The sequence below is a fragment of the Scomber scombrus genome, chromosome 3, assembly GCF_963691925.1.
Source record: "Scomber scombrus chromosome 3, fScoSco1.1, whole genome shotgun sequence".
Classification (NCBI taxonomy): domain Eukaryota; kingdom Metazoa; phylum Chordata; class Actinopteri; order Scombriformes; family Scombridae; genus Scomber; species Scomber scombrus.
Genome location: NC_084972.1, coordinates 10,943,714 through 10,969,012, shown reverse-complemented (window position 1 = coordinate 10,969,012; position 25,299 = coordinate 10,943,714). Strand labels below are relative to the sequence as shown.

The 25,299-nt window shown below is 41.7% G+C and overlaps 1 pseudogene; it reads left to right on the top strand.

Moving 5' to 3' along the window:
* The first annotated feature begins 1,809 nt into the window (after positions 1-1,809).
* On the top strand, positions 1,810-5,187 carry LOC134003382 (uncharacterized; annotated as a pseudogene).
* The last annotated feature ends 20,112 nt before the right edge of the window (positions 5,188-25,299 follow it).

The window sequence follows — 25,299 nt, the reverse complement described above, 5'->3', positions numbered from 1 at the left end:
TCCATAGACGGATCTTATTTAGCTTCTGTCGCTGGGCGCTACTAGCTTAGGACATTTTTTCTGCTTCGTCGGTCACACCAGATCGAACTCAGTGCTTTCCTGCCCTCCACGGCTTGGTCAGCACTGCTCTCGACGCCCCACCACGGCTACTCGAGCACCGGGCATTAGCACACCAGCTAATTCTCGGCTTCTTCACGGTTAGCACACCAGCTAACTGCCTCGGCTCCCTGCCTGCACACCAGCTCGCACGGAATGGAGGCTAAAACCCCTCACACCAGAGGGCACGGAGACTCCGGAGCCAGACTCTGTCGCTGCGGGAATAAGATATCGAGCATGGATCCACACCAGGTCTGCTCGTGCTGTCTTGGGCTGGAACACGCCCGGGCGGCTATCGAGGTCCCCGGCTCGTGTCAACACTGTGCGGTGTTCACCATCAAGAGTCTCCGCAGACGACTAGCCCGCCAGGCTAGCCTGTCTGGACATGACCCCTATCTCTCTTCCGACGGCGCCGCCGTCGAGGGCGGAGAGGAGGTGGGGGTCGCTGCGGTGGCGACACCGGAGGCTAGCGCCAGCTGGGGCTCCCAGCTCGAGCTAGCCGCGGTTCCCCCGCTGGAGGAAGACGTCCTGGATTTGGACTATGGGGAAGATGATGATGGCGCCTTGGATCTCCTCATATCAGAGGATGAAGAAGAGGATGACATCTTCATCACACCGGCTCGGGCTGCAAAGCCCGCGGCTTCCGTCGACTCTCGGGATGGAGACGAGAGTAGCACACCAGCTTCTCCCTCCCCCAGCTCGGACATGCTCGACGTGTGCAAACGCGCAGCTGCCCGGCTGGGCATCCCCTGGCCCGCTGTCGTAGCTGAGACCACCAGATCACGCTACGAGGGGAAGAAATTGCCCTTGGCCAAGAGCGCGACGAAGCAACTTCTCCCCGTCTTCCCGGAGCTGCTGGAGGAGGTGGCGCGCTCATGGAGAGACCGCCCCTACAGCAGCCGGAGCCCGGTTCCCGGGGCCTCGTCCCTCGACTGTGAGGCGATGGAGAGCCTGGGTCTGCTCCGCATGCCTCCGATGGAGCCACTTGTTGCAGCTCACCTTCACCCCCAGCTGTCAGCGGTGTCCTCCCGGAGCCCCAGCCTGCCGTCCAAGTCCGACCGTTTTCAGTCATCCCTGACTGAGAAAGCGTACAAGGCGGTGGCGCTCTCGGCCAGAGCGCTCAATGTCCTCTCGCTGCTCACGGCTTACCAGGCTGAGTTGTGCGAGGATGTTGTGCAAACTCAGGACTCAGCTGCGTGGGAGGAGATACCGGTCATCACCGACCTGTGTCTCCGTGTCCAACGCTGCGCGGTCCAGGCCACGGGTAGAGCGATGGGGACCATGGTTCTGCAGGAGCGAGCGCGGTGGCTCAACCTCGCCAGCCTGTCAGACAGAGAGAAGGACGACGTCCTGGACATGCCCATTGTCCCGGAGGGGATTTTTGGTTCCGCCCTAGCATCGATGCAACAACGGTGTGAAGCCAAAAAGAAGGAAGACGAAGCTCTCAAGCTCTGCCTCCCTCGCAAGCCCCCAGCTCCCTCTCCACCTGCGCAGCGTAAATCATTCGCGCAGGCTGCTTCCCGGGTTTCGCAGTTCAAAATACCGAAACATCCGAAGCCTCAGCCCGCCCCGCCGCCCGTGCCCGGTCGGCCCGGCTGGTTCAAGAAGCCCTCGGCCCCAGCTACAGCTCCGCCGGCACAGCCCGCGAAAGCTACCAGCCACCAGGCCAGGAAGAAAAAGAGAGCGGCCTGACCGCCCCTCTCGTCACCGGTGATGCAGCTGGAAGTTCCCTGTTCTCCAGCTCCACCTGTTTGGCTTCCGAGCGTGCACTCCGGGGCCCCCCACGCCCCCATCTCGGACCGTGCCAGAGCAGACCGGGAGAGACGGACATCTGACGGCAGAGGGTTCAGCGGTTGCCCCTCTCCCATGTCCACAAGCACGCACACACACACAAGTTTTCATAAAGAAAAGAAAATGTGTCCCGCTGTCGCATCCGGGCCGAGTGCCGAGGGCGCAGCTAATAAAAGCCAAAACTATAAAAATAAACAGCGCGGTGGCGGCACCTGCTGTCCCACCCCCGGGGAAAGCCGCGGCTTTTCCCGGGGTGAGGGCAGTGAGGTCCCCGTCACTGCGTTGTCCTCCCGGGCCAAAGTGCACAGCACCGCCCAGAGGCCATGTCAGTTTTCCACCACGAGAGGGCGCCACCGCACCGCGGTTGGGACCTCTCATGGTGGAAGAGCTGCAGCGCGTCTCACCTCTCTGCCGCAGGTGGCAGAGGTGGGCTGCGCTCGCAGCTTCGCCCTGGGTGTTGAAGACGATTTTGAGGGGTTACAGGCTGCAGTTTGCCGCTGTTCCCCCTCGATTCGCCGGCATAATACACTCCCAGGCTCAGGGAGAGTCAGCTCGTGTTTTGCAAGAGGAAATCCTCTCACTGTTAAACAAAGGAGCAATCTGTGTCGTTCCTCCCGCACAGTGTCAGAGCGGTTTTTACTCCAGGTACTTTCTGGTCCCAAAACGGGGGGGGGAGTGGTATTCGCCCTATCCTGGATCTACGTGCTCTGAACAAATTTCTCAGGAAATACAAGTTCAGGATGCTCACACACGCATCCCTGCTGCGCCTGGTGCGACAGAACGATTGGTTCACTTCTGTCGATCTGAAAGACGCGTATTTCCACATTCCAATATATCCTCCCCACAGAAAGTATCTGAGGTTCGCTTTCCAGGGGACGTGTTACGAGTACCGCGTGCTCCCATTCGGTCTGTCTTTAAGCCCGAGGGTGTTCGTCCGGTGCACGGAAGCGGCGATAGCCCCACTGAGACAGCAGGGCATTCGCTTGGCCACATATCTGGACGATTGGCTGCTTTTGGCACAATCGAGGCAGGAGGCCATGGCGCATACGCGTATTCTCACACGGCACCTATTAGACCTGGGTTTTGTGATAAACGCGGAAAAGAGCATGCTGTGCCCGACACAGGACATAATCTTTCTGGGATTATCCCTGGACTCGGTGATTTTCACGGCGCGCCTCTCGGCGGAGCGAGTGAGAGCTTTCAGAGCATGTCTCGCGCTTTTCCATCCAGGCAAATCTGTTCAATTCAGATTGTGTCTTCGATTACTCGGACTGATGGCGTCAGCCATTCTCGTGGTTCGTCTCGGTCGCCTCCACATGAGGGAATTCCAGCTCTGGGTGGCCTCATGCGGGCTGGATCCCGTGCGTCATGGCGCACGGAGAGTGTTGGTTACGCCGGGGTGCGTCAGGGCACTGCGCCACTGGCGAGCCCCGTCGTTTCTGACCCGCGGGGTGCCCATGGGCTCTGTCCTGTCCAGGAAGGTGGTCACTACGGACGCCAGCCTGACAGGGTGGGGCGGAATTCACGAGGGCCGGTCAGTGAGGGGCCGCTGGAGTGTGGACCTCCAGCGGTCTCACATACATTTTCTGGAACTTTCAGCGGTGTTCCTCTCCCTGAAACACTTCCTTCCGTCTCTCATGGGCCATCATGTCCTGGTGAGGACGGACAATAAGACGACGGTAGCGTACATCAACCGCCAAGGGGGGTTGCGCTCTCGTCAGTTGCACATGCTGGCACGCAGACTGATCCTGAGGAGCTGCGGTCGTCTCCTCTCCCTGAGGGCGACGCACGTCCCGGGAGCTCTGAACACGGGCGCGGACCTGTTGTCCAGGGGCGCGCCGGTATACGGGGAGTGGACTCTGCACCCAGAGATTGTGGAACAGATATGGGCCCGTTATGGTCGGGCCGCGGTGGATCTGTTCGCGTCAAGAGGAAACGCGCAGTGCGCGCTGTTTTACTCTCTGCGCAACCTGGATGCTCCCCTCGGCATAGACGCACTAGCGCACGTCTGGCCGCACAAGCTTCTTTACGCGTTCCCTCCCCTGGCCCTGATACCCCCCACTCTGTCCAGAGTGAGGGACCACGGCCACGCGCTGATTCTGATAGCTCCGCATTGGCCTGCAATGCATTGGCTGGCGGAGATATATCGGTTGCTGTGCGCGCAACCTTGGCAGCTCCCGCTGCGCAGGGACCTGTTATCACAGGGGGGGGGGGACGGTTTTCCACCCGCACCCAGAACGCCTGGCGCTGTGGGTTTGGCCCCTGAGTGGTTCAATTTGTCAGCTGTGGGACTCCCACAGCGTGTGATTTCCACTATACAAAGTGCTCGAGCCTCTTCCACTAGGTCTCTGTATGACTGTAAGTGGAGAGTGTTTGAGGACTGGTGTCACAGAAATGGCCACGTTCCTTTTCAGTGTCCAGTAGGTGTGATATTGTCATTCTTACAGGACCTGATTGACAAACGAAAAGCCTTCTCCACAGTTAAAGTGTACTTGGCAGCTATAGCCGCCTGTCACGTGGGGTTTGGGAAACAAACAGCGAGCCAGCACCCGCTGGTTTGCCGTTTTATGAAGGGAGCGCGCAGGCTTCTCCCCGTGTCCAGACCGCTGGTGCCACCATGGGATCTGGCTGTGGTTCTGGAGGGGCTCAAGGGTCCTCCTTTTGAGCCGCTGGGGGGAGCAGGCTTGAAACACCTGTCTCTCAAGACAGTGTTGTTACTGGCTCTGGCTTCGGCTAAACGGGTTAGTGACATCCATGCGCTTTCGGTGCATCCATCATGCACTCAGCTTTACCCGGGGGATGTGAGGATGATTTTGAAGCCCAACCCGGCCTTTGTGCCTAAGGTAGTGGGCTCATGTTCTCCTATTGACCTTGTGGCCTTTGCTGCCTCGCCTGGAGAGCAGCGGTCACATGCGTTATGTCCAGTCCGTGCGGTGCGCACTTACATGGACAGGACTAAGGGTTTCAGGAGGAGCGATCAGCTGTTTGTCTCCTGGGCTAATCCTCATAAGGGGAAACCTGTCACAAAGCAGCGCCTGTCCCACTGGGTCGTGGAGGCGATTGCTTTGGCTTATACGAGTCAGGGTTTGCAGACACCTGCGGGTCTGCGGGCGCACTCGACTCGGGGCTTGGCCGCATCCTGGGCCTTATTCAGGGGAGTTTCTGTTCAGGACATCTGTGCTGCAGCGAGTTGGTCCTCGCCTCTCACTTTTGTCCGTTTTTATATGCTGGACGTCTCCGCTCCGTGCGTGGCACGCGCGGTTTTGCTGTCCTGATTGGAACAGAGTACCTTTTCCCTGTGGGTTGGTGGACGCTCGATAAGCTTGTCTGGCAATACGGGAGCAACCATATCCCATAGTGAGACATCGAACGAAATATTATGAAAGAGAACTTTAGGTTATTTACATAACCCCGGTTCTCTGAGTAATATGAGTGAGATGTCTCACCAGACTACCCTTCTTGCTTGGGCGAGTGAGAAGAGGTGCTTATCTTGAATGAGGGTGGTGCCGTCCGCATGAGCTATTTAAGGTAGGTGGGACTACCTGTGGCGGACGGACACGTTCACCAGCCAATCAGGATTGGCGTAATGAGATAAATGCTTCTGAGGGCTGCAGCGAGGCGTGCATCCTATAGTGAGACATCTCACTCATATTACTCAGAGAACCGGGGTTATGTAAATAACCTAAAGTTATTGTATTCCTTACAATTTTTCAGTGTTCATGTGGAGAAGATGCTCCGAATCTGCTTTTACAATAGAAAACAAAGGAGAAAAAAAACTAGACAAAATGCTAATTAGTCCCCCAAAACACTAATGACAATTAACAAAAGAAAAATGAACTACAGAGTAATGCATTCAAGATACAAAATTCACAGACCTTTTCTGTGCTTTAGAACCTGTAAATAAATAAATTTGACAAAAGAACCGTGGGCTTTTAAGATTAGTAAACATTTCTTTTTCTTCCTTTTCCCAAAAAGCAGTTGCATTTTAAATCTTGTAATGTGTGGATCAACAAAATAATTAAAATCGCTAGAAGAGAAAATAAATCCTCATGAGAAGTGCAAATAAGAAACAGAATAATACGACTTGAACAAATATAAATAAAGAGATGGAACATTTGTAATTTGCTTGTTTAGATGCCTCTGCTTTGGAGCAGTTCTGTATAAATGATATGTTTTCAAACCCTATGTGATGCCGTGTTTATATGGTGACTCTTGATATATATGAGTCTGACGTCCTAGTGATATCCTCTGACTGATGTAGCACTTCACTGACCCTCCAGACACTTCATTTGATGAGAAGCTCTTATCTCTGTCAATACAAAGCCCTCAAATAAAGAGAAAGATAAAGAGGTTTTGAGGAGACTGTGTGTATATCTTTCATTCTTAAATCATTCAAGTCAAATTTTGCCCACTGCTGCAGAACAGTGCATTGTTGTGATGATGTAAGTGCAGGCATGCTTTGGAGTCATGATATCAATTCTGCCTCTTCACAGTCATTTTTTAAACTTGGAGAATTGATCCATTTATTGAGCCGAAGGGTGTTTTCATTATCTTGTCTTGATTGTCTGGTTCAGCAGACCCTGCCTCACAACCCCATTGTTCACTTATCACTTATCTTCTATGTGGGTCAGGGTTACTTACTTGAGCTGTTCAGTTTGCCTTGGATGCTACCTGATCTTTACAGTGGACATTTGGGAAATAATATGCTTCTGCTGGTGTAATTTGAGTGGAGAGTCCCCTGCAGCCTGTTACCAGTAACCCTGTAAGACCGCAGGATGCAGAGATGAAATGACCACCGCAGACAGAGTACTCAGGATCTTCCTGCCCCCCTTTAACCTGTGACCTACTTTCAGTGAGACAGAAAATGACGTGGCCTTGTTGGCTGGATTGTTAACACAAGTTTCAACATGATGGAGAAGCTTCAAAGCCCAGCGAACAGAAATAGGATGTTGCCTGAGGTTACATCACAAATGTCGATATATGACTAACAAAAAAGCTAAGCTAAATTTTGGGACTTCTGTTGTTTCAGAATTTGCTCATGGTTAGACAGACATTTAGTGAACAGCTGGAATTTTTAAATAATACATTTTCTCTTTTTTGCGCAAATAAACGAATGCCAACAGAAGTCTTTATTATTATGCACAGAGCTGCTTGTTTTGGTCATTTTAATTGTTTTTTCAATCTTCAGTTTTAAAAACCATCAAAGTATGGGAGCAGAATGTCTGGGTCTTGAACAGTATTTTCAAGGTGCTGATAAAAGCAATGTTCCTTGTTGTCTACACTGCTGAATCATCATTTTCTACAAAACACTGCCGTTCAGAGTGCTGTATTCATCAAAATACCTTCCTCACAAAACCAGAGCAAACAATAGACATGACAGAGTATCTTAAAGGAAGAGCATCGTCAGCAGTAAAGCTAAACGTTTTAAAATGTATCTGCAAGTTAAGAACTGTGGATGAGACAAGAATCAGCCTCAACAATGACTTTCCAAACCCCCCAGCCCTTGTAAAAGCTTACAGCCGTGATGAACCCAGAGAGACTGTAAACACAGACGGTGTGGTCTGAATCAGCTGAGGTAACATGACATACCACCAAACAGTCAGTTAGAGCTGTGCCTGTAAACAGCTAAGGTTTCAATACAGTGTTTGTACTGAAACTCTGACTGACAAAGAGAGCTTGGGGCATCAGAAGGTCATTAGGCTAGCAGTGGTGATGCTCTTAAGGTCAAACAACACAGAGTGATCATGATGGCAATTAATGCTTTGTGTGGTCAGGTGATTATTCAGTGTATTGATTATCTTTAGAAGTCGGTTTTTTTCATTAAGATTGATCAACTGGTATTTACAGATATCACTATTGTCATTACTGATTCTGCATATTTGTAAATCCCAACGATCCCTGAACTAACATATTGTGCTGTGTTACAGTGTGAGTATGTGAAAATGAAAGCTAAACTGATAAAGATTCATAATCTGTAGTTTGTATGATCCCCTGTTTCATGTTCTAATCAACAATAAAATACTTTTCATGTGCATCCTTCTTTATATGAATGGTTTGATATTTTGGTAAACATGCTTATTTGCTTTCTTGCCGAGAGCTGGATGAACAGATCTGTATCACTCATGTGTGTACTTTAAAGTCCCCCTCCACTCAAACAGGTTTAGCTTATTTTGATGATGAGTAATGAGTTTGACAGTAGAAACTTTTTTCACATTCATTTGCAGAAGTGGAAAGTTTTTCTGTGCTCACTTTTAAGTGAGTTTAAGGGTACCTACGAGCATGATTTATGATATCAAAATTCATTTGAAGCCATAATAAGGAAACTTGAAAAGACCGCTTCCAGCAGTTAAACTGATGAAATCAAACATTTTTTTGCATATTCACATATTCTGGATTTATTTAACAAGGAAAGAAGAGAGATATCTTGAGGATTTTACCAAGATAATCTCTTTTGTGGAAAAAACATATTAGACAGAAATTATTATTAAGAGTGTTTCATATACTGTATATCTTAAAATTACAGAACAACATACATTTTAAAATGGCAGTTTGTTTTAGAGGGAATTGTGTGGTGTAACTCTGGGCTGTCATTGTGTTTGGGTTGCCTTTTCCCCAACACAATTCACAGCACATAACTCCCAGCAAAACCAAATACTGTCATTTTTACATCTCAGTTTTTATAAAGATTATTATTATTATTATTATTATTATTATTATTATTATTATTATTATTATTATTATTATTATTATTATTATTATCATTATTATTATCATCATTATTAATATTATGAATGACCTTTTAGAGGTGTTAGTAGGTGCATTCATAAACTTTGGACAGAGCCAGTATTTCTAACGATATGCTAAGCTAACAATCTCCTTATGCAAAGCGTATTTCCCCAAAATATTAAACTAAAAAATGACAATGTGTGATTTTGTAAGGAGTAACTTGCCCATAGGCATAGATCTGGATATGGATGGTATGGACATTTAAAACTATTTACAGTGATTTAATTGTAATATAAATCATTAATTATGTGTAATCAAAAAATACAACTAGGATACATACAAATAACAACAACAATTAAAATTAAAATAAATTAAAACAAAAGCAAAGCAAAAAATTGCATAGCATTTTTTTCCACAAAACGGAATCTGATTTTCTTAGATAGACAGATAGACAGCACCATCTCATCTTCAGGGCTGGATTATGTGTTAGGAAAATAAAGTGTTTTGAGTCAGTCTCACACATACATACATTTCATTTACACCTCGTCCCTTGTGATTGATGCATCCATTACAATTGATGCTCAGGAGAGCATTAGTCTTTGTTTTGTTGAGGGTCACTCTTCTTCATCTAATTACAGGCAGCAGGAAACAGGATCTGTGGAGTGTTTACAGATACAGTACATGCACACATCATGTGTCTGTGCGTAGATCGTTACACTTGAACTGAAGCTCCCATAGACACAAGAGGATGGTGTCATGTTAGGTCACTGTGCAGTACATAGTGTGTCTCTTAGGGATTGCTCTAGAGGGCAGGAGTTTCCCTAATTAACGGACAACAACGTAGTATAGGCAATACACACACCATAGGGTCTTAATGGTCTCACTGAAACACAATTAAACTCTAAGCAAACTTTTAGCTTACAGTCACCAGCTAACTTATCAGCTAACAGGTCTGATTTAGTTAGAATTTCATAGATTAGTCGCAGGGACACAACTATCAATCTGAACTATTCTCTGAACTCCCACATTAGATAGAGGATTTAGCTTTGTTTGTAGCTTTGTTTGTTTGGCTGTTATATCAGATTAAGGAAGAATCACTGACTCTCAAAATCTCTGGTGAAGCTTAAGAAATTGTTTGGTGTTGGGAAGGTGCCAAGAAGTAAAGTCAAAGAAACAATCCAAAGGGACTAAAAGAATCAATGTTAAAACCTAAAAGGCTTGGAGGATGTTGACATAAAAGAGGACAAAAGGATTTCAAACTGAAAATAGTTCTTTGTAAAGCAAAAATGTCAAAAGGCAGCAGTTCTGTGAACATGATACTGGAGTGTTCCCACCGGTAGCATAAAGAGATTGCAAGTATCAGAAGTTACTCAAACCACGGGCAAAACAGTCTCTTCTGTTTTGGGATAAATAAGATTGTAATCAATAACATAAACATGCTGGGTCACCTTGAAACCTCAGAGATGAATGCTTGTGCAAAAGAAAAAATGCTACAGCAATATGTGACAATTTGATGATTCAGTGAAAGGAATGGAGAATAAATTAAAGGGATTGATCGTCTTATTTAAAACTTGGCAAGAAATCAAATAAGAGTATTTCTCAAAATGTTGAAAGAATCCTTTTAATACAGATGTACAGTCTAACATTGAAACACTGTCGCACTGTGCAGCAAATGGTGAAAAATCCCATAATCAGGTGACCTATGATCCAGAAAAAAACGGATTTAATGCAATATACATGGTAAAACTCATCTGGCATTTGATTCAATTTTATAATTCATAATTTCTCCATGTTTTTATCCATCAACAACAGTAAACCTGCATGTTGACATTTGTGTGATTGCAGTGATGTTTTACCATAATCTGTGTAATGTTTGAGAGTAAAACAGAAACCAGCATCAACAGCCTGCCCTCATGTCAATGAGCAAGACACTCCATGCATAATGTGCCCTTGAGAAAAAGTATAAACAAAACAAGAGGGATCAATTGTTCAATAATGACCTGAAAACCAAGGTGAAAATTGGAAATAGCATTTTCATTGACTGGATAATACAACAGCCTTACCAGAAATTGACTGTTGATGAGATATCCAGTTTATCCAGTTAGTTTGATTGATAAGGAAAAAAATGAGGAGAGAAAACCACTGAACACTTGTCAAGTCAATTTATTTATACAAACACGGTCGAAATTATTGGTACCCTGGCATTTTATTAAAATAATGCACCATTCGCCCTGGACAGTGTAGAAATTAAAAGATATTTTATTTGCAATGCATGTATATGTTTGGTTTGCAATGGAACAGAACAAAAAAACTAAATTTGTGCTTATTCTACAAAGACACTCTAAAATAGCCTGGACAAAATTATTGGTACTCTTTAGAAGCTGTAAGAAATAATTGCTTTGTTGTGGTACTTTAAGCAGACTATTGTGTTTTAATTAATATCACAGGTTGTTTCAATCTTATAATCACTCATGCAGCCAGTTTAAAGGGAGAAAATGGTTTGAGTTGTTTGTAAGTCTATATTCTTTATTTTATTACGTTGCTTTTGATTGCTACTATTTTAAAAATGGCAATAAGGGGTTAATTGTACTGCTAGTGTGCTACAGACCTGCTGTTTTGTTACACTATGGGCCTGATTTACTAAAGGTTTGCATGTGTAGAAACGTGTGCAAACTTGACATCACCCGCAAAAAATGTGCAAGCTGATCTACTAACGCAGCGCACTGAGGTTTGCGTCTTTCAACTGTGCAAGATAGTATGCGCTGTCCATTTAGTATGTTTGGCATAATGAATATGTAATATGGGGCGTTTCAACCCAAGTGTGCAAAATACAGGGAGGAGAAAATGCAAATATGTTATTTAGCACGCGCATTGTGATTTACCAAACCTGAAGGTATTATTTCTGACGCTAACTGCGTCTATAAATAATACCTTTGAAGGGCAGGTATAGGGATAGTATATGGCAGTGGAATATTTTTGGTTTTACCAACAGCATTGACTTCGTCACAAATACTCTCCCATATGTTGGTTTTTCTGGTAATATTTGTTTTTCTTATAACTCAATATATTTGTTAATCTCTTCCACTAGAACCTGATCACATTTCATTTTGCGCTTGCAGCTTTCTGCTAGTCCAAACTCTCCATAAAGACACGCAAAACCTTCATTTAAATACTGATCTTCAAGTCAATTACAATAGTTTCAAGTTGCAAAATCCATCTGGCAGAATGAAAATGGGCACTATGGCTGAAGACCCTTACTTCTAAGAGGGACACACAAAAAAGCCAGACTGGACTTTTCCAAAATGGATGTTGACAAGCCACAGTACTGGAAGAATGCTCTTTTTAACAGATGAAACAAAATTGGAGCTTTTTGGTAAATCCTACCAACCCTATATTTACAGAAGAAAAAATTAAGCTGTCAAATAAAAGAACACCATGTCAACTGTGAAAGATGGAGGAGGCTCAGTGATGTTTCGGGGTTGCTTTGCTGCCTCAGGCACTGGGTGCCTTGAATGTGTGCAGGGCACAATGAAATGAGGAGACTATTAAGGCATTTTGGAGTGAAACATACAGCCCAGTGTCAGAAAACTGTGTTGACTGAAATGCTGTGAGAGAAGCTCAAGATACATTCGACAAATAAAATGAATGTGTAACATAATATAAGGAATCATGATAAGACTCAAGACATGGGAAAACCTGAACTGCAGAGGTGTCATTAAAGTGTATTTGGAGGTGGAATAGGAGATCAAAGATAAACTGGTGATAAATCGGTAGTGCCATAAAAGCAAAAGAACCTTAAAATTAATCCGGTATTGAACAGAGGCCACCACAGAGGAAATATTGATTGTTGAAGATCCTTGTTGCTGTATTTGGTGCATTTTGGATGAGCTGCTCATAAAGAGACTCATCAAAATAGTCAGTTGAGATATGTGGAGATCAAAAGCACATGAAACAACTTCCAGCTCCAAGTTTATTTGATTTATTACTATAAAACCTAAGGCAGAAAACATGACACATTTATTAGTTTTTTCCAATTTTAAGGTAGAATCAAAAGGGACACCTAGTTTTTTTGCACGTGTTGACATTAGAGGTCCGAAAATTTCAATGAAACCTCTGAAGCAGAAATGAAAATGAAAATCCTCTGTCTTACTCTTGGGGGGATTTGGCCATCAGGCATTTTTAGATCCTCAAGGTATCTTGAGGATCTAGATACCTTGTGTCTTACAATGATTCACACAGCTAAGGTTTTCTATTTCACACTCATCTATAGCTAGATGATGAAAGAGGGGCACACAAATTGCATCTTTTGCCCATCTTTTTACAACTATAGTAATAATGTAAATACCGTAGATCTGATCTTTCTCTTACTAGCTATTTAAGAGAATATTCTCTTTTCTCTTTGTAAGCAGATCCACTTTCCTCACAGTCAAAACCATGAATTAAAATGGAAAGTCTGCAATCATCCATCACCTAAAATCTGAAATCTGGTCAGATATGATGTACTGGCCTGGAGTGAAGGAGTCCTGAGATTTTTAATGACACACTGCTCCCACACACTTATACCTGCTACGATATGGAATGAATGATGAAATCCAGCATTTGATGTATTTTGTCTGTCAACTGAAACACCATGCAACTATTTCACCACCATCTCCTTAACCAGGCTATTTAACACAACGCATTGAAACATTGAAGTCACATGGAAATTGATTTTTCTCCTTTTTTGCTGTGAAATTATGTGCATACAGTACAGCAATGAAATCTTTCTTTCAGATACATGGTGACAGACCTCTCATTATGGTCCTGACAAATCTGCCATCTCAGTTCAGACAACGTGAAGTGTCTCCATGAAACATAAGCTCATAAAAATGTCAAACCTCCACTAGCTCTCAGTTATTATGTGACCATCACCAATTGGTTTGGCCATTAATTAGAGCATTCAGATGTTATCCAGAGCACTTCTTTTTGTCTTTGAATGTCTGTGGTGTTATGTGGTAATAAAGAGCATAACCTTTTATTATTATTCAGACCCTCATCTCTTTGATAAATGGATGTGTGTGTGTTTCTTGTGTTGGGGAACTTCATTATTTGCTGTCACCTCCTTAATTGAAATGTGCCTTGTGTTTCCTTTTTTGTCAGATCCGTAGTTTACATAAAGTTCACTTGACAGCTTGATGGATACACTGTATTCTAATATAATAATATCAAGCCCCATTTCTCAAGGAAATGCTCTGCACTACTGAGCATGCAATCTTAATGGTTCAGAATAGAAACAGAGGGCATTTATAGCAAAACAATGGAAAAATTATTTCAGCTGTAACCGCAGGGAAGTCTTTTATCTTGTTATTTTTCTTCTGCTGTAGCTTATGACTTATTCTTTTCTCATGTCACCCTTAAACAGTTTGTTTTCCATGGTGAATGGAGGAAAAATGACACCTTTTTACTGATCCATCAACACCTAAATATTCACTTACATCTACAAATGGTTACATTAATGATTTCCATTAGAGCTAATAACTGAATTGTATAAAAATGGTTTTCCATTGATTAACCTGGATGTGAACTCTCACTCACTCACTTTAGGGACCTATCTCCATTGTGAATCTAATGTGAAATATGAATTGATTGGCCTGAATAACAACCCTGTATGCGAGTGGTGAAATATTTTACTTGAAGGCATGAACAAAAACGATTTTCTCAGATAGCTTATTACTATGATAGATGGGGTCCTGTATGAACACACAATATTTAGTTGTTTATTTATTGTTTTTTTTCCACATTTGATATTGTTGTATTTGTGTTTTTGTCCTTTGGATTGTTTGGTCTCAGGTGGACAAAGGTGACATCATTCAAATTTAATTGAACCACACCCACACTGATAAACTCTTAATAAAAACTAATAAAAACTCAAAATATTATTGTTGCTTATTTAAACATGATTATTTAATGGCATTGAGAAATTGAGAGACTTAATATCAAAGTTTTCAGATGAATACAGTGTTGCTTGAGTATATAGATGTTTTTTTGATGGAATATCCCTAAAGTATCAAAAGTAAAAGTATTCTACTATGCAGTATAATGTTCCCTACATTTTAGATTGTTTAAATACTGTTTCATTATTTTACTGGTGTAGCTGGTCGACTTGGGGCAAATTTAACCACTTTATGTAAAGTTAAGTTGTTCAATCCAGTGGTGTTGAAGACATTATTAATAGTGTGGTTTTAAAATGGACTAATTCAAACCTGTTAATTCATAGCAGAAGTATGTGGTTTATTGAGGCAAGCATTTGGAGGATTTATGTCTCAGCTGTCTATGCAGAGGGTAGGATGTTATGAAGTGAAGATAGAAGACATCAAGCTCACAGAATACAGTTTGATACCAGAATTTAAGCTTTCTCTCACAAGTGGTTACAAGCTGGACTCAGGCCCCCCTTCGAGCAGGTACAAGATAAATCTGAGAGATAGTTAGAGGATCAATGGAGTATAAATGAAGAAAACACAAATTACTGTTACAAACAAACCTTGCTTTATTTTTTGCTTTTTGAGAATTGTCCTTGTTTGGGACTCGAACTTTGAACAAAAACACTTGAGAAATCTGAAGAGTTGTGTCTGGTGGAACTACTACAAAAATGACCAGGCACCCCAATTAGACACTGCATTTTGGAGTTGGGAAAATACTGGTTTAATCTTTAACCATGCATTTTATTTTATAAGATTATCCCATTTTTTTAAATATCTTTTAGATTTCAGACTGGTTCTACATTTCGAAACATGTTATTATTACAGAGTGAAATAATCACTAAATATGGATACATATCTTTGATTATCAGCAGGCTACTCTACCAACCTATACCTGCCACTGATAAAACATGACTGACTCTCTGTGTCGACACAGGTCAGCACTCAGAGAGACAGCGCAGCACTGTGGATTCAGTTACACCACCTCTACTCTCCACATCCGCTCCCCCCACCCTGCTCCTACTTCAAATGATGACAGTGTGATAAACAGGCCCTTGCTTATTTTGTTAGGGGATTCTCCAATAAATATTCCCCATTGGACATGTAATCTGCTCCCCTAGCTGCAGAAACAAATTAATTATTTATAGTCAGCAATGTTCCATTCAAAAAAATCTCTTTTTACCTGCTGTTTTGGTCATATGGAGGTGCTGTGAGGACTTTCAAAACAGCCTATTTCTTTCTCTGACTCTGATGTAGGCATACAGACCATTTTTAATTATTCTGTCTCTAGATAAATATGTGTTATTTTGTGTGGTATATGTCCAACAATAGATTATAAAAAGTAATGAATCAATCATGGGGAGGTCTTGAGGCATGAGGACAATTATCTTCCTCATTGCAAAACAGGTAATTGTCACAGTATGTTTTCTTGGCTGTGGGATTATATTGAATGTTATATCTCCACCAATTCAGTTATAGAAATGTAATTCCATCAGGAAATATTATGTTTCTGATCTTTTTCAGTAAGTCAGACCTTGATACTAATTACTTGATCACTATGGTGACCAGGGTGACTATTTGAGATAAGATACAGTGTGATTGTCCTCTCACATCTGTACGCAGCATGCTCAGAGCTGATACAACAATGATGTCACCAACAGTGGTCTTGTGGGATGTTGTGGCAATTAGCAACTAGCAGGAAAATATCCCAGATTATAATTGCATGCATGCAGACAACATAAGCTTCAGGGTAATCAGCCTTTTGATTAGAGCGACAATCTAAACAATCAGTGTCCAAATGGAGTTTGGAGATCATGATAACACAAAGGTTTTTGAAATGATGGCTGCTCTTGTAACCTCTGATATACATCTCTTGAGGATGAGCATAGACTTGTTTATGTTGTTTTGATTCTCTGTGATTGTTCTGGAGCAGCTGTACAGCTGAGGTCCAGCAGACAAACTGCTGGCTCAGTTATGAGTCTGAGGCTCACATATGCAGAGAATAAAGACAATGCAAAGAGCAGCATCTGTTCACCTCATCTCAGAGTCCCGCACTGAACCAAGAGACATCATTCTGTTTCTGAAGCTCTTTGTTATCATCGGGGTTTGACAAAAGCAGAGTTGAAAGCCTGACAGCCTGATCACAGCATGTTGTACTGAATAAGCTGCTAATGCCTTGTGATGCACACAGTACATCCGACAGTGTTGATAGTGTCATGGCCAACCTGTTTCTGTCAAGAGCGATAATACAGGACCAATACCAATGCTCTTTCTTTTAATTGTGAGCAACTGGACTGGATAGGCAGGTACATGGAAGCATGATAGAAAATTATTGATATCAAACTCAGGTGATGTGAATTCATTCAGCACCATTTGCTGATAAAGAACCTGATGTATAAAAGTATGAAAGAGAAAAAACATGAATATAAAAGAAGAAACTAGTGATTGTAGCATAATATCTTGGTTTGAAGTAGTTGGAAAGTGTTTATCAATAACCTTAAATATGTATGATATGCAACAAAAGCAAAGTTTTGTAGAAAAACATTTTTGATTACTATTTATTTTAACAGCTGTTTTAATTTAACAGCAAGAAGCTACACCATTCACACACAGAAGGTGGTTGTAATTAGAGACTTTAGATGCATTTTAAATGTATCAACAGACTCAGCTTGTCTAATGGCCTCTGGCAGGCTGTTCCAGAACCGAGGGGCTGCTACAGCCCAGCATGTTATGGTGGGAGGATCTGAGGGGTCTGTTGGTGTTGTAAGGGATGAGAAGCTCTGAGATATATGCACAGGCGAGACCATGGAGTGATTTGTAGACAATAAGAATCATTTTGAATTGAAGTGGTGTCATTTCTTGGACCTTGATAGTAACCAGGCAGCAGCGTTCTGGATCAGTTGTAAGCAAATAATGGTAGCTTGAGAGATGCCTATAGAGATAGTTACAGTAGTCCAGTTTGGATGATATTAGTGCATGGATGACTCTTTCTAGGTCAGAGGGTGAGACAAAATGAGGAGAAGAAATTACTCTTTAAGAAAGTATAGTAAGGGTCTAACTGTGGGAAATAGAGCTAGCTTCCATAGCCTCATGTCATGAGGTTAGTGATATGCATTAAACGATATGGGTGTACAGCATTAAAGAAGCATGTATTAGGTTTACCATCTACAAACTCCCCAGGACTTTGGAGAACATCCAGGCTATGAGGGACTTGTGAAGTAGCGACCATGTGACCTACTGTGGTTTGACTTTAGTTTACCGAGCAGTTGTCTTCTCATTAACAACAAATTACCCTGTAAGAAATGAAACTATCTAAATAAAGGGTATATATAGGGTATGTCTGCTATAATATGGTAATACATTTGTCTAATTACAGCCTGTGTTCTCTAATTAAGCTGTCATAGGCCCATGTTGGTAGCATTAAATATGGTGTTTAATTACAGCATAATTTGGCAGAAAGATTAGATGGGTAGCTTTAGTACATTTTAGATCTGATATGGCATTGTATTTGATTTCTAATTAGACTATGATCTTGTAAAATGGTGCCCAATAGTGTATTAGGATCTCAGATTTCGTTTCTAATTCTAAAAAGTATAATTTGGTATAATAGTGCATAGTGCGATTTCTAATTACAGCACAATTTAGTTGTCTTTTGTTGTACAAAGTACAGCTTATTACGTCTTATTAGGGCACCATAAAATAAAGTTACCATTATTATGTCAGCATCCACATACATGTACAGGAATTTCAAATCATTGAGATTAGGTCAAAAGCATATTCTGATCTGCAGGAGGATTTTGCAGATCTCTTGTCAGATTCCTCTCATAATTACAAGACAGCACTTTTGTAAATATGACATGAAGATTTTATATTTGTTAGATCAGGTTCTTGTAATTATGAGATGCCAAGCCATCATTCTTATACGCACAGCAGGAAATAATGTAACACTGATACATAATTACTTGATATATGGTTGTCATAATTGCTTTTTCTATGATTGATGCAGTGTGTTCATACCACATACGTTTATATTCTATGATAGTCTGTTTTATAAGGTGATCACACAGTTAATATTGAACAAAGCCAAGGCTGATAATTGTGTTTCCAGATCGTAATAGCTTGTCAGTGCAGTCAAGAATTGTTTTACCAAAGGACCACCAGGAAAATTACCTGCACAGGCTCAATATGAGTCAGAAGGCAATAAGGCAAGAGTTATACATTTGTATGTGAAGGATGAAAACCCTTTCTGAATGTGGTATAGAACACTCCCTGCTTACCAATGAAAGCACTTGAAGAGAGGGCAGTCACACACCAGGTCTGACATCTTGTGGGTACAAAGAGCAGTAGGTCACCAGCATTAAGACTTCCTGGTGTTATAAATCAATCATCTGGGGATCTTTTGTTCAGTCAACATCCTCAACATTCCTCAGTGACAATCGATTGCTGCTCTGCATGAAATTAGAGTTCATTATGACAGGCCTGTGCATATTTTTGTCGGACTTGTTCTAACTTTTGTTTGACCAATATAGACATAACTGGTTATATTTCAGTTCAATGTCTCTCCTATAACATGATGTGATTTGGAAACATTTCCTGTCAGACAGATCATCCCCTTCAGGTTTACAGAGCACAAACATGACAGTGCATAACTGAATGAGACAATGAAAAATGCAACAGCAATTATTACCATGAAGCACAATGATTAATTATCATAAAGCTATTATTCTACAGCAGACCTGTGAGTTATTGTCTCTCATGGGCCTGATTTCTACCCCCATGAGGATGGACAATGGTAATTTATGAGCAGAGGATTGAGATTCTGTTGCAGGTGCAGACATCAAACTAAGAGCTGTGTGTGTGATTAAATTGACTTAGAGGACAATACGGAAGTTTCCAGAGTGATTATATGCTTGGCCGCAGTTAATGAATAGTCTTTTGGCTCTAATGTTAATTTTCATTAAAAAAGCAATTAGACTTTTCTATCTAGTTTTGGCCACATCCACATCTCAAGCAGATATTCTTATGCAAGATCTACTCATGCTGCAGCAGACCACATGTGGCAGGTGGCCGCCCACTTTGAGCCAGGAGGGCGCTGCCCACTTTGAGCCAGGAGGTTTCTTCCTGTTTAAAGGAAGTTTTTTCTTGCCACTGTCGCCAAGTGCTTGCTCATGTGGGAATGTTGGGTCTCTTTAAATTAAATTAACAGAGTACAGTCTAGACCTGCTCTATTTGTAAAGTGCCTTGAGATTACTTTTGTTGTGATTTGGCGCTATATAAATAAAGATTGATTGATTGATTGATTGATTGATTGATTGATTGATTGATTGATTGATGTAAATATTTTAGCAAACTTAAAAACAGTGCATGAAGATAAAACCTGCAGATAAAACACTTGATAATCTGCTCAGATTAGTTTCATCATGATTTTAATGATTTAACAATGCTAAGTGCTAAGGCAAACTACTGTTGAAAGATGGGAACAATGATAACATTTGCTATGCTATGATTTGTTAGAATCAAAAGTTCTTAAGAAGCATTTTCCATCTGACGCGTTACTTTTTTCCCCCCTCTGATTGGCTCTGACCCTGATATTCTTACCCAATCATCTCACTCCTGATGCTGAAACCTGACCAACCTAACCAACAAAAGCAACCAATCAGAGGCAGGGTGGGTCTTCCCAGAATGCAGGAGAGAAAAAAATAAGGTGCCTCACCCACTTCATCAGTCAAGTAAAGGCTATTGTTGCTATATTTGCTGATGCAAAATGGAGAAAACTAGCTAGCTGGATTCGACAGCATAGATGGAAAAATGTGAATAAAACTGAGGCTGTTTGTTAACTTTTTAAAATGCAGCTGCCAAATAGCAACATTAGCTTGTCACTCAAGTGAGACAACAGAGGGACCGTGAATCTAAATCAATTCAGTACTGTATTTTAGCATTAGGCTATGGTGACAGGCAACTAGCCAAATGTAGTTAAGAGAACAGAAATCTCTCAGCTCTGATTTTTGCTGGGGTATAGCTCATTTCTGACGGTCCCATGACAAGTTTGGCAGAAGTTGTTCAGCAAGTGATCTTCACGGATGAAGTCTGCTGTTAATATGAACTCTGCTGCTGCTTTAAGGGAAACATTTATCTCTTCTCTGCAGATCTATGTGTGGATATTTTAAATAGCAGAAGAGTGAAAGTCTAATCCCACTGGTGCTCCTAATAAGCCGACCTCTGCTTCTGCCAAAATTATTCAGCTAACGTCAATATTTTCCTCCCACAACAGCATTTCACTCTCCTTCGTATGCTGTTTAGTGCCTGCAAAGAGCATATACCTTCTCTTCGAAAGAACTTGAAAAATTACATTTTAATTTACATTTAACTTGATCAGTGATTGAAGTTCAATTGACACCTACTGGATACTGCTGCACTTTTAGTATGATGAAGTGTCAGACCTAACACCTGTATAAATACAGTGCAGTATCTTTACAAGTATTTAAGTAGCTTGAGCTGCTGGTGTCAGCTTGATATTTATCATTCTGATATAACAGAGGGGTGTTACTGCCTCATCAATCTCATTTTATGTTAAAAACAATACTTGTTCTGCTTGTTTCAGTTTCATTTGTGAAATTAACATTTTCTGCTTGAGATTCCTTTTACATCTAATTCCCCTTATAAATAAACTTCGTAGACACGTGAATTATGAATTTACATTGCATTTCATTGTAATACTTATGATCACTATTGAGACCATTTATCAGTACAGTTTATGACTTAATATGAGATACCAAAAACTGGGACAGATCCAGTATCATGCGGACTCTCATTAATCTTTCACACATGACGGGGTCTACACAGCAAGGGTTCTTACAAATATTCAAACAACGGCCTGATATGGAAATTACAATCTGAATCTGAATTGCCTCGGCATTTGTTTATAGTTTATATAGGTGGGTGAGGGCCTCCAACAAATAAACAAATGTTGCAGACATTGTTTTTAGATATTTGAGAATCCTATATTAGAGAGACAAAATAGAAGGCTTTCTCTGCTGCTTTCAGAGTTTGTGCATGCCTCAGGGCTTTCATACAGAGTGGACAAGTGGCTCTTGGGGAAAGAGACACCACTCTTTCTCTCTATTCAAGCTCACTGACAGTAACTCAAAACCACACACTGCGTCAGCGATCGGAAGTACATGGGAGGGCAGAGAGAGGTGAAAGGAGTTTCACAGAGCAAAACGTCTGATCTTCAGAGTGGAATTGTTCTTCTATATGTGACTTGGTAATCAGAATGAAGTCTCATCCTTGGCAGTGCAGGCCCAAAGAGTGAGCCACACTGACAGAGTTTCTTTTTATCGTTAGAATTTAGGCAGAGTTGAAAGAGTTACCATGTAAAGCTTCCTGCAAGGAAGGATAGTTGTGAGGCAAGGGAAGAGGCGGGATATTCATAACATGACTACCTGATAAAACAGGTAAGGCCTGATTTGATCACTCATGCAGCCTTGTAAGCTCAAAGAGATGTCACTCACTGTGCTTACCCTGCTCTTCTGAGAGATCAAGGAAAACTGCTTTTTCTTAAGTGGCTGAAAAATCATCTGAATATAAAGATGAGCTGAGAATTGAGAGGAAATAGAGAAAACAAAAAAGAAAACTTGCATGTGTGTGTGTGTGTGTGTGTGTGTGTGTGTGTGTGTGTGTGCGTGTGTGTGTGTGTGTGTGTGTGTGTGTGTGTGTGTGTGTGTGTGTGTGTGTGTGTGTGTGTGTGTGTGTGTGTGCGCACTGTAAAAAGAGACAGTGAGGGAATATGTAGAGAACATCTCTTATAACAGTTGTGCATTTCTGTGTCTTAGATGTGGATGTGTGTGTTGTGTGTGCATGTGTGCAGGAAGAAAGACAGTGATTTTGATGAATGTGTCCTGACGGATGGTGTAACCCCCCTAAGCCTGCCTCCACTTCCTCTCCAGCCCTCTTCTCACGGCTTAGTATTGAGGTCAACCAACCTTTCATATCTGTTCCACACTGCAAGGACACAACACAGAGAACAAGTAAACATCTCGACTCCTGGGAATGGTGCTGGTTTCTTTTTTTTTTTTTACTCATTTAAGGGCTCCTATCGCTCACAGTGAAATTTGCTTTAGTGTGCAATGATATTGTTATGTAGAACATTTAAAATAGCTTGAAAATATTTAGGGCCAATCACTGACAAGAAGACATAATTCCAATTTCAGTTAAATTAGATTAGATCAACTGCATGCAGAATTTATGGCCTTTTGGAATCTTAAATAAGGACCTTCAATTATAACCTTCCCATGAGGCAAGCTTTAAATTTTAATTTTTTTTTAAAGCAGCGTCAGAGTGCATCCCTCTTCCAGGTGAGATCAGGCTTGCCACAGTGGTGTCTGATCTTTGATTTTTTTTTTAATTTGATTTGATTTATTTCGAACATGTATGAGTTACACAAAAAAAGTAATCTTGAATTTAATCACAGGCAGGCGACTTGTAGCTAAGATACTGTATCACTTACATTTCAAGTCTGACAACCTGTTCCACGGCTCAATCTCCTGCCGCCCCTTCCCATCTTTCATCTCATGGGGATCCGCAACATGCTGGAGGTTGGAGGTGAACAACACTGAAGCGCTGTTTCAGGGTTTCACTTGCCAGGCGTTTGTCTTGATGTCATTTAATCTACTTCACCCAGCAGCTGTGTGAATTTTGCCTCTGATGAGGGGAAAATTATTTCTGGAAAATCTGCCAAGTGGTACGCTTCAATAGAGAACAGCGATGTCATTTAGAGATGTAGCTCATTCGAATGTCTTCATCAAGATTACATTTCCCCCACTAAATTGAGTTATGTAATGTGGTTTTGTTCACATTTTCAGCATTTTTTCAGTACAAGTTTAACAGTGTCTAACCTTACTTTAAAGGACGGGTTTGCAGTTTTTCAAGTTTGTCTTTAAACAACGGTCAGATGCCCAAAAGAACATTGAAACAGATTTTGCTTGCTGTAATCATTTATCCTATTCATATTAAATACTACTCATATTAGCTTCAGATAAATGTTAAAAATACATTTTTGCACAAATGGCAGGGATTTTGTTCCCCAACCCTTAAATTGTAACAACATTAATTAGGCATCTATTAATGGTCAGTATGAACTGTAAGAATGAATACAGCATACAAAACCTCTGTCAATAGTCATATGGGCACCTGACTATTTCTTTTAATGCAGGCAGAAAGATAGGTGTCTTGGACGTCGCCATAAACTTTGCAAAGAGGCATGTTCTGAGGGGTTATTTTCTGAGGTCTCTGTGTACATGTCAGGGAACAGAGCATATGATAATACACAGAACAACAACTTAGTTATATTCTTTACAAATAATTATCTAGTTTTTAATGTGGTACATGAGCATATTGGTTATTTTGGTGAGAAGAAAACAAACTCAGCTATATTATCATGGCATGCAGACATAAAGTAGATGGCAGAGGTGATGAAATACATGGCACAGACTTCATTTTTTACTACAGCTACAATATTAGTATTGTCTGTCCTGAATTCATCTCACATCAGTTTGCCCAATACTTGACACTCATCTTGATGAGATAATTGCTTTTAAAAATGGTTTGAGTCTGAGGCTCAGGTAGCCAGCATCCAGACATAAATGTGGATTTCAAGCAAATGGTAGGATATGGAATACAGAAACAGAGCTGTGTCTTCAGGGTGTGCTTTGCTCCAATGTTTGCTCTCTTTTGTTACTTTTCACACACAGCTATATCAGCTGCCTGAACCTGAGAGACAAGTAAGTGTCCGGCAGCCCATGAGATGCACACCACGAAATCACAGTAGTTTTAGTCTCCTGAGGACCTTTTGTTGGATGTTATCCCTCCCGTCCTTGCCTACTCAAACCACCCAAAAAAGGTGAAATGCCAAAAAAAAAAAAAAAAAAACCTTAAAAAGAAACTGGTCAGAGCTGGATATGCATGAAAATAATGTCAGTGCTGAGTAAGAGTAAAGATGAAAGTTACACTGAAGGGGAAAATTCTCCAACCTGCCAACTTTCATTTGGGAACCTATAAAATGTCACCTTCAGGAAGATACCAGAGCACTCTGTTCCTCTCAGCATGACAGCATTTTATTAGACAAATGATGACACACTTCACTGTTTAAAGGACAGTAGTATACATTCAGATCAAGTCATCTGTACAGTACAGAGATAATGAGGTGAGGGAGAGGTGATGTATGACATCCAGTCGTGTTGGCCAAGTGGCCTTGTGTGGCCTTTCTATAGCAACAATCTCTCTAATTGACAAAAACTGTGGTCTCACTGTATCTGAGTTATTAATTCAGACCTTGAAATCTTTGGTCATTTAGGTAAATCCACTCAAGCTAATAACTGAATGTGATTCTCTCTTTTCTTTTGTGTGTTCAGTAAGAGTTGGTGTGACTGATAAATAAGAAAAGTTTCAGTAGTTTTTGGCCTCTATGAGAAAAGACAGATCACAGAAAAGATTAAATATTGTGACTGTTAAAATGACTCCGCTGATTGTAGTTGAAATTATTTCATTTGAATTAGTGATGCTATTATAAATGGTCTCACTTTTATATTAGATGTTGTGCCTTTACATCATGTTTATCTCCATCAAAGCCGCTGGCCATCTAAGCTTGGATCAAACTGCATAAGAGTCCATTGGTGCAAAGCAGGTGTGTTTGAAGAGTCACTGGGGAGGGATCAGTGGGTAAACACTTTAA